Source organism: Dermacentor andersoni, chromosome 5 (genome assembly GCF_023375885.2).
Source record: "Dermacentor andersoni chromosome 5, qqDerAnde1_hic_scaffold, whole genome shotgun sequence".
Classification (NCBI taxonomy): domain Eukaryota; kingdom Metazoa; phylum Arthropoda; class Arachnida; order Ixodida; family Ixodidae; genus Dermacentor; species Dermacentor andersoni.
This window is the reverse complement of record NC_092818.1, coordinates 134240589-134253963: the sequence shown is the minus strand read 5'-3', so window position 1 is coordinate 134253963 and position 13375 is coordinate 134240589. Positions and strand designations below refer to the sequence as shown.

The following is a 13375-nucleotide window of genomic DNA, read 5'->3' as shown; positions in this document are numbered from 1 at the left end:
GGTATCTTTTTTTAGGCTTCCTACATTTTTATTTAGTTGCTTCATTTCTTGCGCCAAACGGTGGCGCTTACTCTCTTATCGCTTCTGCTGCCATTTTGTTCGTCTGCTCCTGCCGCTTTCTGGGCACGTTGCACGTTTTTCTAATATCCTGCGGTTAAAATTTTTATTTCAGTGGCCGCGAACGCTCCGGTAATGTTTGAAAAACCGAGGAAAGGGCACAAGGCGTGCTACGCGGCTGTGTAATGTGGCAACTCGGGGAAGAACACAGGGGCATGTTCTTTTTTTTTTTTCATTTCCCAGAGCGCGAGAGGTAAGTACAATTTTTCTGTAGCCGCTATGAAGAAACAAGCGCTATCGTTATCGAAACAACTAAAGGACGAAACGAAAGATCTTCCGCGGTTGCTATGTAGTGAATATCTTTTTGGTTTGGCGTGGCGCATATTTCTATGGTGTGAAAAACTGAAGCTACTTGACAGTTGCTCATGAGCTGATTGATGCTAGCTGACTCGCAGACGGAAATTTCCCTTCTTTATATGTTAACGGTTGCTCTTCATTATTTCCACGAGTAGAAAACTTGTAGTTCATATTTTCAAAGGTATTTGCTTGCTGCACAAGCTGGTTACGCTGGCGAGCTTTCCGGTGACAAGTTATTTTTGTCATATTACCACCTTTCAATGCTCATGAACACGGCAGCAGCCGAGAAATTGCGTAGCAGCCACGATTTGCGTATTGAATTACAAGAAGGTTAAGTCGCGCGACGACCGAGGTGCGCGTCACCTTTCAGCCTGTGCTTAGAACGAAAAATTTTTTGTTGTTGCCCCTTCGTACTCTCAACATTCGTTTCACTTTTAGGTGTTAATTCTTTAAGCGTGACTACGCGATACTTCGCCCATTTTTCAGATGTGGAATGTGGCGAAATCACGTTAAATGAGAAGACCTGGCAAGGGTTGACATGGGAGCAGACGTAGTGCAACGGCTACCGCGTCTGCTCGGACCACTTCACAAAAAGGGACTATACGCCTACCCGGCCAACACAAGACTTGCGGTCGGCTGCGTAGACTGTGGGAGTGCAGGAGTGGTCCCTGGCTCGATGACGGTAAGGAAAGCAAGTTATTAGTGCTTGCGAGTCTCTGCTTCGGTAATTCATTATTTTCGTACAGAAACCAATTGACAGGGCACTGCGCAAGTGCCGTGAGCACGACGAGCGCCGTCTGGTCCGCGTCGTCTGATACGGCGCCGGGTTCCACGTTACGTTACGCAGCGAAATTCGTTCCGCGTGCGCCAAGAAACCGCGTGCTTGTCAGTGTGTCTTTATCGCTTGCTCATCTGAGGTGCGCGATACTCCCGAGCATTGGCTAAACTAAAAAGCCGAACAGTTTTCGCTGACGATGAGCGAATTCACGTTCGTAAATGGCCTCGCCTCGCTTGGCGCTGCAGCATATGATACGACGAAGCCACTTGTCGCGCGCTGCCATGTCCTCCCTACGTTTGGCTGCCGCTTTATAGCAGAAATTCTTCCAGAGCGAAAATTTCGATGCTCATTTGCCCAGCAGCTTTAACCCATTGGAAGTTAGTTTTCCTCCTACGGGTATTTCGCAGAAAAATGAAGCGAAGTAAATAAAACGCTCAATTACCTATTCCTTAACAAGATGAATCAAAATCCTTCATCAATGCAGAAAACTAGCTCAAAAAAACTGATGCCCAGTATTCTCCGCCAGCTATTGAGAAAGCAGCAGTGCTTAACATGTTACATGGATCTATAGCAACACTAAAACTTGGCATTTGCTTATTAAAGTTTGGAGGCATATTTCTAGTTGACCTCCACCCAAAGCATGACCTCCAGCCAATGGGTAACCTCATAGCATAGCTCTGACACCTGCCCTAAGCTTCAAACCGGTCACAAAAGGAGCCTGTGTGCTCTTTAAATAAAGTGCATAACCTACGCTCAGCGTATTAGGGGAAGGTCTTGGAAACCATTCAAAAGAGAATTCTTCTCAGCAGGTTGTGGTGAGGGATTGAATGCAGCCGACTTGAGTTGCATTTAAAGGTATTTCTCCATGTCCCGAAGCTACGCGTTCATTAACACCTTTGTGCATCACTCTGCCCCTGACCAACGTCGACTGACGGTCAACTACCGATTGACACATGTTTTTCCTGCGTTTACGGTTTCTCGACAAAAAAGATTGGTGGTATTTGTTGTTAGTTGTCTTGGAAATGTGCCATTTATGCCTAGACGATAAGAGAACAAACTACGTGCATTACAAATTTTAAGAAGCATAGAACATGCTCGTAAAAATTTCGCAATGATACCTTGTTAGCAATGTTGCAGCTCTGAATGAAGCTCTACTGGCCTTAATTTTGTACCGCGGAACAAAACCAAATATCAAAAAAAGCAATGCACATATTCAATATAAGTTGCGAAATATCTATTGACACATTAGCACAAAGAGAGCTATGCAGAAAATTTACCAGGTATAGCATGTTTTTTGGACCAACAAGTATACCCGTCGTACAAAAAACAAAAAAAAAAAAAACAGAAGCTGTTTTTACTGGTTTGTGGAAAATGGGGATCTTCTGCTCTTGATAATCTTTTTAATATTCGCAAATACCTGTTGTGACAAAAATTACCTTGGTGGAGTTGTGTTGTGCGCAGCAAGCAAACATGGCCTTTGCAACAATTTTCTGTCTATGAGAAATTGTAGGAAGCTATATTATGTATGTGTGATCGTAGTACAGAATGCGCCCAATTTGTACTGCATAATGAGATACTCAGCTCCACGTTATTGCGTTGTGTATGACTGCCATAGGTTGCTAATAAAAGCCGGGAATATACCACTTTTTTCTGCCTACTTATGTTTTGCCGAAAAAAAAAATATTCGCATGCCATGACGTGCTGGCTCGCGCATCTTGAACAGAAGAGATGTTTTCACACAGATGTGTTGCATACATGTTGCGAGTACGACAAGAAAATTCGTAGCCGAAGGTCGTTGAAAACAAGATCTTAAAGGGGAAAATAATCGGAAAAATAAATGCAAGCGGTCTTGGTTTCTGTTGACGCCTGTGAAGAAAGTTGTGCTCGTCGACCGCATAGAAGACGACATGCGGCATGGTGTTTACCCCTCGCACATCGGCAAAACCGTTGCCATGGCAGCATGCTTGATTTCTGCTTTTTTTTTTTACTATCGGGAGTTTGGCTTACCAAGCATCAGGGGAGAAATCGGTGCTTTTGACGTAATTCCCGTTTACCCGGGGGGTATACCAGCTGACATAGCCTTGCCGCTAGGTCACGTCATCAGCATGAGTTTTCTGCGCCGACGAATAAGCCTGCTAGTAACAGCGCAAAATGTAGACAAGGGACGAGACTTGTCTCGTCCCTTGTCTACATTTTGCGCTGTTGCTAGCAGGATGGAAAACCAACAAGCCCAAGCTGCTATTCTAGCGAAAGACGAATAAGCGTTCTTACTGAGAACCAGGGTGTCGGAACGAAGTGCTTTTCGAACTGCTTTTAGTTTAGTTCCACTGAAAAATATTCCAATGCGGTTCTGCTCCGGAACGAAAAAAAAAATGATCCGCAACGGTTCATAACGGTTTTGTTTCACTTGCAAAAATTTTTCGAAGCAATGTAACGATAAAAGCATAGCATTTATTTTGCGCTATAAGTGAATTATTAATTTTGAGATCATGCTCACTGCCTTGAGTCATGGCACTGAGCATGATATCAGAAGCAGCACGTCATCAAGTGTACTCGCCCAAATGCGAGACGACTGTTCCAATAAAACGAACCTAAACGAACGGTGAAACTTCGTTAACAAAGAGTTGTACCTGCAGAAAACGAAACGATAAGCTCTTCAGCCTGCTAGCCTTGAGTTTCGCTACGATGCCAATCCGGCTAGTGTTTCAAGTTCAAGTTTCAAGTTTTATTGCTTCATTCATTAGTGGTACATATATGCAGTAGAAGTTATACAGAAAGAGGTCCCACAGTTATAAACTGCAGCGGGACCTCTTGTTTTTAGTTATATAATAATATATAAATAAAAAGGCGTCAGTTGCGGTTATAAAGAAAGAATGGATTACACAATTTCTACAGTGTTAAAGTAATAAAACCTATGGCAACACATCACAACATAAAAGAAATGACATAATAAGCAACATAAACATACTTCAAAGAATAGATGCAGTTTACAGGGCATTAATATAAGCTCTCAGTGAACGTTGGTATGACGATAATGTAGGCGAGGATTTCACGTCAGTAGGTAAATTATTCCACATTTTCACACTAGCAAAACCAAAAGTTAGTTTGCCTTAGTTGCTACGTCATTTTGGAAGTAAAAGGTTATTTTGTAAAGAGAACCTGGTAGTGTTAGGATTAGCAAGACTATTCCTGCCAATGACATAATGTAATTGTGGGTTTTTAAGAAGGCGGTAAATAACTATGCTGTGGTTGTACCAGATAATTTTATTTATTGTGAGGATACTTAACTCAGTGAAGATGGGGGTAACATGAGCGTTATAAGGAGCTGAAGCGATGATACGGACAGCGTTATTTTGGATGTGCTGCAAGGGAGCTATATGACAGCGATATGTAAGACCCCAAGAACTGATACAGTAATTTAAATGGCTAGAAATGAAGGTATAGTACAATGTCAGGAGAGTGTGCTTTTGAAAGTACTGTCTGGCCCTTAAAAGCACCCTGATACCATAGGCAGCTTTCCTTTTTATGAAGCTGACATGCAAATTAAACTTTAGAAAGGAGTCTAATTGAACACCTAAAAATGAGCACTCATTAGATGGTAATATTGGGTGAGAAGCTATGTACAGTGGTAGAAGGTTATGTCGAGGTTTACTGTGTGAACTAAAAACCACAAACTCTGTTTTCTGAGGGTTAATTAGCAATTTATTTTTTTTTTGCACCAACTACTGACATTAATTAGTTCATCATTTAAAAGCTCAGTTAGCGTAAAGATGTCGTTATGTGAGGCGTAAATAGGGGTGTCGTCCGCGTACAAAAGACATTCTGTAGAAGTTAGGCAGTTTGGGAAATCATTAATGAAGATAAGAAATAAAAGGGGACCGAGTATGGACCCCTGTGGAACGCCAGTGTTAATTATTTTTGTGTCAGACAGCACTCCTGAAATGCAAACCTGTTGCTGTCCGTCGTATAAATAGCTTCGCAACCCGCCGTGGTTGCTCAGTGGCTATGGTGTTGGGCTGCTGAGCACGAGGTCGCGGGATCGAATCCCGGCCACGGCGGCCGCATTTCGATGGGGGCGAAATGCGAAAACACCCGTGTACTTGGATTTAGGTGCACGTTAAAGAACCGCAGGTGTTTGAAATTTCCGGAGTCCCCCACTACGGCGTGCCTCATAATCAGAAAGTGGTTTTGGCACGTAAAACCCCATAATTAAAATGATTATTAAATAGCTTCGCAGTAGTTCCAAGTGTACCAAATAGCAGCAGATTAGGGGAGCGCACGACCGCCTACTGCTCGAATTATCCCTGCCTGAGATACGCGAGTATAGGGGCCCCTAAACAACGCGCTAATTCTGACATTGCTTGACGACGTTGTTTTCGGATTGCCGACTTGCCCCTTGAGTCCAAAGCCGATCAAAATTCACTCCGAAACAAAAGAATGTTTCGGTTACATTTCATTCCGCTCAAAAATGTAGTGTTTTTTTCGTTTCGCGCTTTTATTTTCATTTTGTTCCGACACAGTGCTGAGAACACCCCTCTCTGCCCCTTCCACCCCCATAAAAAGATAAACATCGAAATGTATGCTAATCTGAGCAACTGATACATCAAAGACAGCGAATCTGTACAAGCTTCTCATATCCTTCGGATGTAGCATCGTGAGCAATATGAGCGGGAACATGCGAATGCGTGGCAAATAGCCTCGAAAGCGAATTAGCGCGATACGCGGATGGCGCTGTCGAAAACAGAAGGGAAAGGGGGGCGCTCTTTCTTGGTTGTTACGAATACATTACTAGTTTTCCATATCTCTATTGTTCCCTGCACTGTGAATTCCTAGAAGTAATCCTGTGTTTTTTACTCTTGGAATGTATTCTCGCTCCTCCCCTCTTCAATGTGCAACTATGTACCTTGAGGGTGTCACAAATAAAAATAAATAAATAAATAAATAAATAAATAAATAAATAAATTGTTTGCCTCGCCTAGCTAGCGTTGCTATGAAATGGCAGCTGATTGCGTTTCACCAGCCGCTAGCGATGATAAGGCGGTTATAGCGCGCAGAGCGTGGCAATGTGTTGCTTATGGTTCTGCGCAAAGTACCTCTTTCTCGGTCTTTCTCTCTACGACATGCACGGGACGTCTGGCTGATACTATAGCGCTTGTAATAGCGTCAACGTGCAGGAAAAGGCAGTACTGTTTTTTATACCTATTTTGCTGTATCCTGGTTCTCGTGAACGGAGAGGAGTTGCACGCAGCAGTCGGTTGAAAAGTTTTTATTGTGCACTTGCGACATCGTAACAAACTTCGCATGCACATAAAAAAACTACCACATTATATCAGCATTAGCTTGTCCTTGCGCGTTTGGTGGGCTAATAACGGGTCTGTTACGTCTCGGGAATACAACAAAGAACTTTAAGTTTACATAGCTGGGTGCATGTGCGCACGTTGATGCCGGTGCTGTATATCTCACTCACAGGCTTGTCAAGACTATCAAGAATGAGGTTATATATGTAGGTGGCGTTGGTGATCAGATACAAGTATGTAACACGCCTCTCTTTTGTTTTGGCTAGGTCTGTGCAGCTCAGTTCTTGCACAAGCATGCCATCTTTAGCGATATCTTGCTGTAGGAACAATTCGCCTTCCTGAGCGTGTAGCGACAGCTTGACGGGGTATGTTGATATGACACTGCTGGTGACGTTGATTGCCGGAGGTTAAGATCTCTGAGCGAAACAAGTAGTAGTCCTCAGGTGTTGTGCAGCTCGATTGCCAAACGCCTGGTCTGATATGAAACCGGTTTCTTCTGAATTGCCTTCCATCCTTGGCTCTGTTCTCGTACGATCGCGGTTGTAGGCCAACTTGAGCTACAATTCCAGGTTCCCATTTGTTGTTTCGGCGAAAATACACTTGTTGACCTTGAGTCAGGGAAGACAGTGGCTTCGTATGTTTGTCTTCATGATGGTGTTGCTGTCGAAGGCGAACTTGAAGGCATTCTTGGGCTGCACCAAAATTGCAATGTGGTTTTAGTTGCTGGGGTGCCACTGGCTTGGGAATTCTTATCTTTCGGCCCATTAGAAGTTCTGCTGGAGACAGTATTAAATTGCCCACTGGCGTGTCCTTCAGCTACATGAGAACAAGCGACAAGTCACTACCGTCTTTCAGTGCTTTGGTCAGGCTGGTTTTTTACTGTTTGTACAGACCTTTCTGCGGGACCATCGGATTTTGGGTAATATGGAGAGCTCGAGTTGAATGAAATATCCCAGCTCCTGAGAAAGTGCTTTAACACTTCAGAGTTGAATGGTGGCCCATTGTCGCAGACCATTTCTCCTGGGATACCAAAGCGAGCAAATTCTTTTTTCACTATGGAGGTCACTTTGGCAGCTGAAATGTCTGTCGTCTGCTCAACCACAATATACTTGCTAAAGTAATCAGCTATAAGCAAGTAAATGTCATTGTTGAAGTGAAAAAAATCTGTGGCAACCATCTGCCAAGGCCTGGTGGGAAGCTTCCTGTCCAATAGCGGCTCTCGTTGGTTTGAGCGCTGGTGCTGCTGACAGAGTTTGCAGCTGTTGACCATTTTTTCGATGTCTTTGTTGATTGTAGGCCAATACAATGTTGCACGTGTTTTGCTTTTCGTTGCAACAATACCTTGATGTGCTGTGTGAAGTTGTTTCAAAGTATCTTGTTGGAAGGATGTAAAAATGATAAGGCGTCTTCCACGAAAAAGGCCATCTGAGAGATCGAGCTCGTCTTGGCAATGAGCATATGGTCCAGCAGATGGATCAACACTTTGATGCTTTGGCCACCCATTCTGAACATACTGGGCAACTTTCTGAAGAACTGGATCTTTTTCAGTTGCAATACGAAGCTCTTGCAGCTTTGCAGTTGAAGCAGTGATCAGAGTCATCACTCTGCACTCTTCCAAGTCTGATGTGTCAGTGTGGAGATGTGTCTGGGGCACGTGAAAGGGCATCTGCGACAGTAAGGCATGGCACATACACAAGATGGGCATTGTATCTCTGAAGACGTAGAAGTAGACGCTGCAGTCTTGGAATCATTGCATCGAAGTCCTTCTTGCAGAGACCAATCAGTGGTTTGGGGTCAGTGTGCACAGTCACAGGTTGGCCATATGTGTAAAAGTGAAAGTGTTCACAAGCATAGACAACTGCAAGAAGTTCTTTCTCTATCTGTGCGTAGTTTCTTTGTGCTGGTGCCAGTGATACAGATGCCTATGCTGTTGATTTTGTAGCAGCATTGCACCTAGTCCGTATGCACTAGCATCTGCAGAGACAATGACTGACTTTTTCGAGTTGAAGTACTTGAGGTCTGGTGCTTCTGTAGGAACTCTCTTGAGGTGGTTCAAGCTTCCGTCCATGTTTGAGTCTCAGTACCATGATGTATCATTTTTAGGAGGGTCCTGAGCAGTGCAGTTTCCATGGATGCAGAAGGAACAAACTTTGCGGGAAATGTGACCACGCCTAGAAACCTGAGTAGCTCTTCTTTGCTGGTTGGTGTTTTCATAGAAGCGATAACCTGGAGCTTAGCAGTATCAGGCTTCAAGCCATCTGGTGTTAGCAGGTGTCCTAGGTAGGCAATGTTTGAAACAGCAACCTTGGTCTTTGATGCGTTCAACTTCAAGTTGTGCTGACGTGCTACCTCTAGCACTTCACGAAGCTTTGCATTGTGTTCTTCAATATTCCTGGACGCAATAAGTATGTCATCAAAGTAGGATCGAACATTCTCAGTTCCTGAGAAGATACTGTCCATGGCTCGCTGAAATAACTCTGGTGCACTCTTAAGTCTAAAGGGAAGTCGAAGAAACCTGTAGCGTCCCAAAGGTGTCATGAATGTACACAGCTTGGAGCTGTGTTCATCGAGTGTTAGCTGCAAGAAGGCTGACTTCGAGTCAAGCACTGTGAACACGGTGCAGTTGCTCAGGTTAACAAGAAGCTCATCCTGTGTTGGTATGTGGTAATGCTCGCATTTGGTTGCATCATTTAGCCGTCTTGGGTCTAAACACAATCGCAAGGTGCCATCCTTTTTCATGACGATGACGAGTGGAAGGACCCAACCTGTTGGTTCTGTTACTTTTGTTATGATGTCTTTTGTTTCCATGTCATCAAGCTCATGCTTTACCTTGTCTTGGATAGCGAGGGGAATCTTCCTGGGAGCTACAATAACAGGTACTGCGTTGTCGTTGAGAGTGATGCTGACCACACCGGATAGTTGACCGATGCCCTCAAATACATCGGAGTATGCCTCTAAAATAGCTTGAGTGCTGCAATGTAGCGAGCCTTTCTGGTCGAGAGCATTGGGCTTGCTACTGCTTGAGTGCACACCACTGAGACGGGCGATCAGCCGTAAGTCTTTGCATGCAGATGCTCCGAGGACTATGAAAACTTCTTTGTTGGTGATATGATGTGTCAGAGTATGGAACTTGCCTCTCACTAGTGATTGCATTTTGCACTCACCAAGTATTGGCAGTCCTGTACCATCATAAGTTGAGACTTTCACATTGGAAGACGTGAGTTTTGGTTGCTGCTGGCATCTCCTGAGCGTACTCGAAGGAATGACGCTTACATCAGCTCCTGTGTTGAGCTTGAAAACAACATCCAACCCACTGATGTTGATTATTTCTGTCCATTCTGCTGCTGCATGAAGTCTTTGCACTGTCAACATGCCAAGGCACACTGGATGAATGTCCGAGGGGGACTTTGGTTGGGTATCCAAAGACGACACTGCATTTCTTGAGGAACGTGCAAACACTTTCTGACGACACACAGAAGCGAAGTGACCAAACTTGCCACAAGAGTAACAGTGGCTACCGTATTGTGGGCAACTCCGTGGTGGATGATTGGTGCCACATCTTGAACACATGCGACAAGAAGGCTGAACACAGCTGACAGGTTGTAGCTGCGTGCGATATGCGCTGGTGCGATGCAGACGGGCTTGTTTCGTGCTGTGCACGTAGTTGTGAGATAGGCGATCCACAGTAGCCTCTACCTGCTTGTCTTGTACATCACGAACATGCTGTTTCGAGATTTCGGCAGCTTTGCAGGCTGAAACTATTTTCTCCAGAGTCAGTTTGGGCTATCTGAATAGGCGTTCGCGTAGGGCATCGTCCCTGATCCCTACAATGATACGGTCGCCGATCATGCAGTTGTCTTGTTGACCGAAGTCGCACTTGCGTGCCTGCAGTTCCCACGTGGCAACAAATTCGTCGATGGTTTGACCCGGTTGCTGCACCATTGTATTAAACAGTGCGGTTGCTTGAGTGTCCTTCTTGTACGGCGTGTACAAGTCGTCAAACTGCTTCATGATTGCCTTCACGGAATCTTCGGCCTGGACCTCGGGAAGCGTTTGCTGAATGCGCCGCGCTGACGGTCCCAAGACGAGGAGGAGAAGTGCTTGTCTTGCGGCGTCAGGCTTAGCCGAATATTCTATGGTGGTTTCGTAGATCAAAAAGGCTTCCCGCCACTCTTCCCATTCACTTGCGGGGTTGTCGCCGGGCGTGAGCGGCGGTGGAGGTTGTAAAAAGGGACTTGCCAAGCCGGTCACGGGCGGGCGTTGTGGAGCTGTCGGCTGCTGCTCTTGTTACTTCTGGCCCACTTCTGACACCACGTTACGTCTCGAGAATACAACAAAGAACTTTATTTAAGTTTACATAGCTGGGGTGCATGTGCGCACGTTGTTGATGCCGTTGCTGTATATCTCACACACAGGCTTGTCAAGACTATCAAGAGTTAGGTTATATATGTAGGTGGCGTTGGTGATCAGATATAAATATGCAACAGGGTCATGGCTTCGCCGGCTTGAATGACGGCCTCCGTTATTTCCGGCAGAGACTCATAGGGAGCCTCGACGAAGGCTGTGTCGCCTTGAAGACGTTTCCACTCTTCTTGCACAGCTTCCCACAGTTAATCAGCGGTCGCCAAGTCCAAGGAGAGCATGGGAAGGTTAGCCTTCATACATGCCCAAACATGCTCTATTATGTTCATGTCCGCACCCTTCGCGCACCACTCGAGGCGCATTAGCCCTCGTTCATCCAAAAGACGTGTCACGACCTTTGCTGTATGCACATGAGACAAGTCCTGTTGGAATAGATAGTACCCACCCGAGTGTGAGCCATTCAATGCATATGAGATCTTCTCGTGCTCCAGCAATGTGCAATACGCAGCACTCGTATACCTCCCAGAGATTTTTACAATGGAACTTAGGCCGTTACGTGAAATAGCCGCCCACATGTTTACTGAGCTGCGTCCACTTGCGGCCTCCTCCTTAATGTTCTGCGGTCAGAAGCGTGTGTTCTTCATGCGCCACACTTTTCTGCTGGTCCCAGCGGCTCGAGAAATAAGATTCGTCGGAGAAGAAATCTTTCCAATCCGCCACCCTCCAGCTGCATTGATCGATAGCGAACTTCAGGCGAGCAGTTTTCTTGAAAGCTGTGAGAAGGGGCTTGTGAGCGGCGATGCGACTCCGGAGTGGGCTTCGCTTAACCTTCGCCGTACCGTGTTGTCACTTACACTTTTCAGGTCGAGTGTACTGCGCACGTACTTCGCACTTTGAAATGGCTTCTCGTTGACTGCAGCAGCAACTTCTAGGTCTTGGTATATTCCCGTTTCTGTTCGTAAATCTTCACGGACACGCTGCTGTTCTTAGTCGGGCGGAAGACGGCCACGCGACGGTCCAGGTCCGTCGACCGACGTGCGCTCGGTGTTAGCGGCTTCCGCCGCCTTCGCGCCCGTTCTCGCTTCTGCTCACGCCATCGCTCTTGGAGGGCACGCTGCTCTTCCTCGGTGCGCACAATACGCGTCCCCACTCATAGTATGGCCAGAACGCAACTGATTGCTAGGCGATGATGACGTCATAGTAAAGAGGCGCACACATACCTTGGACCATAAAGGCGCCTTTAGCGTTTATATAGGAGAATTCCCGTTGAACGCGGCTCGATAGACACACGCAATTTTTTTCGAGAACCTAGTTACATACAGCTTCGCTGTAAAATGTGCTTTCGTGGACACGCGAGAACAAGCGAGAACGTTCCGTAAATCTCGCTGCGGGCGCACGCAAGAGACTGTGCGTGCTCCTGGGTAATGCGCATGCCCAATGTCGCCTCCGCGGGTTTCCTGCGGACGCCCAACTAAAAGCTCTCTAATAATGACAGGCTGTTAGTGAGAATTTGTGTTATTTTAAAACATTCATTTGCAGATTATACTGAAATAATTGTTCATGGCAGGGCTGTGCATACGCTGAACGAATCCTTGTGGCACGCACTCCTCCCGTCGCGATGACCCTGGCATTGACAGAGCACTGAAAATACACTGCAAAGCGGCAAACGTTATGTCAAGTGTGCACCGGTGATACGGACCAACCACTGACGACAGAAAAAGAAGGATCATCCGAATTTCGACGCTAAAGAAGACAAGGTCACGTATACACTGACCCGCCGTGGTTGCTCAGTGGCTATGGTGTTGGGCTGCTGAGCACGAGGTCGCGGGATCGAATCCCGGCTATGGCGGCCGCATTTCGATGGGGGCGAAATGCGAAAACACCCGTGTGCTTAGATTTAGGTGCACGTTAAAGAACCCCAGGTGGTCGAAATTTCCGGAGTCCTCCACTACGGCGTGCCTCATAATCAGAAAGTGGTTTTGGCACGTAAAACCCCACAATTTAATTTTTTTTAACGTATACACTGGTTTAAATGATTCTATAAATAAACGTTCATTATACATCTCTATTCTGTCCCTTTCTGTCTGTTTTTTCATGTTCATTATTCGCTCATTTCATCTCATTCGTATCGTATGTCACGCAAACTTACGCCGACCTTTTCTTTACCATCGACAGTTGTTTGACCCTTTGCCAATCCCATAAATTGTGCAGTCTATGTGGCTAATTTTCTACTGTCTAGGCGCTAATTATGCCCATGCATTTAATTATACTACTCTGCGACTAACTCTGGCTTCTTGTGGGCACCGGCGAAGCCACCTTTCAGAAATCATTGTCTCGCGCGAGCTCTGCTCAGTTGATGTGAGCTCGTTCCATCTCGCACATATTGTGGGAGTGTCCTGTTATATCAGCTAAAATGGCAGTAGCTCCGGACGCTCTTGCGTCCTCAAGACACAAGAGTGGGCAGTCCAGCAGGCCCGACAGGCGGCGACGAGGCAAGGCCTCGATGCCCTCATGCGAGACCTGA

The 13375-nt window shown here is 45.9% G+C and overlaps 1 long non-coding RNA gene across 1 annotated transcript; it reads left to right on the top strand.

The window, feature by feature from the left end:
• Positions 1-20: 20 nt before the first annotated feature.
• On the top strand, positions 21-12617 carry LOC129385074 (uncharacterized). Its single transcript, XR_008612622.1, has 3 exons — positions 21-310; positions 901-1096; positions 12419-12617. It is a non-coding gene; the product is annotated as an uncharacterized lncRNA (long non-coding RNA).
• The last annotated feature ends 758 nt before the right edge of the window (positions 12618-13375 follow it).